The sequence below is a fragment of the Dendrobium catenatum genome, unplaced genomic scaffold (assembly GCF_001605985.2).
Source record: "Dendrobium catenatum unplaced genomic scaffold, ASM160598v2 fragScaff_scaffold_231, whole genome shotgun sequence".
In the NCBI taxonomy this organism is placed as follows: domain Eukaryota; kingdom Viridiplantae; phylum Streptophyta; class Magnoliopsida; order Asparagales; family Orchidaceae; genus Dendrobium; species Dendrobium catenatum.
The window spans coordinates 3,620,269-3,621,475 of record NW_021318693.1 but is presented as its reverse complement, the minus strand read 5'-3'; positions in this window follow the sequence as shown (position 1 = coordinate 3,621,475).

Sequence of the window (1,207 nt, the reverse complement as noted above, 5' to 3'; positions counted from 1 at the left end):
TCGCAACGGCAAGACAAAAGAAGAAAAAGGATCCAACATTCACCTGACCACATTCGCAACGGTGAATGAGGACTACTCGATGTTCGCCTGGCCATATTCGAAACGGCAAAACAAGGAGTGAAAAGGAAATGGAGTGTCAACAGGGACTTCCTGAACATAGGAATCCACTAGAAATATCGAGTAGAAAATCTCTCCTACGGGTCTGTCCGTAGAAGAGGAATGACATTGAATGAAGATGAATAACCACATGAAAAATCAAGGCAAAGATAATATGATACCAATATGAGAAATGACACAATAGAACAATCACAAATAGAAAGATCCAATGGGATGAATCCCAACAGAGAAATGAAATCAGAACCTGAATGGGAGAGTGGCTCCCAAACAAGTGAACAAAACAAACAGCTACTTGAATGGAAAAGTGGCTCCCAAACAAGTGAACAAAACCAACAGCTTGAATGGGAGAGTGGCTCCCAAACAAGTGAACAAAACAACGACCTGAATGGGAGAGTGGCTCCCAAGCAGGTGAACAGAACCATCAACTTGAATGAGAGAGTGGCTCCCAAGCAAGTGATCAAAGACTACAACTTGAATGGGAGAGTGGCTCCCAAACAAGTGAACAAAACAAGCTACTTGAATGGGAGAGTGGCTCCCAAACAAGAGATGGCGACAAAAAGATATTAAGAGAATAAAATGCACATCAAATGGTTGTTTGTAAGCAAAACAATCACAACTCAAAACAACCAAGATTCAAAAGAGAATGAGAGTGCAATCAAGGGAAGAATCACATCAGTCCATAAGAGTGATTTATAATCAAATGTTAGGGTCCGAAATTTTTCATACATGAATTTTTCAAAAGAGTAAGGTGAGTATTTAAATGTACTCAATAGTGGAGCCACTAAGAGAAGTCAAACACTCACCAATTAGTTGAGATAAATTTGTTTCACATAAATTTTTTTTCAAAGAGGGGAAATTTTATCAAAGAGTAAGAGTATTATTTTCCAAAATGAAAGATTTACCTCTTGATTATTTTGGCCCAATCAAAATAACAAATGGAACCAAATTTGAAAACTTAGTAAAGAGTAAGTTGACTCCATCTAAACCCAAAAAGGTTAGGGGTTTAAAACTTGCTAACCCAAGTCAAGCTCCCTACAAGCTAAACTGGGTTCTCTCCCTTAGATAAGCATTGTTTGAATTGAAATCTAAT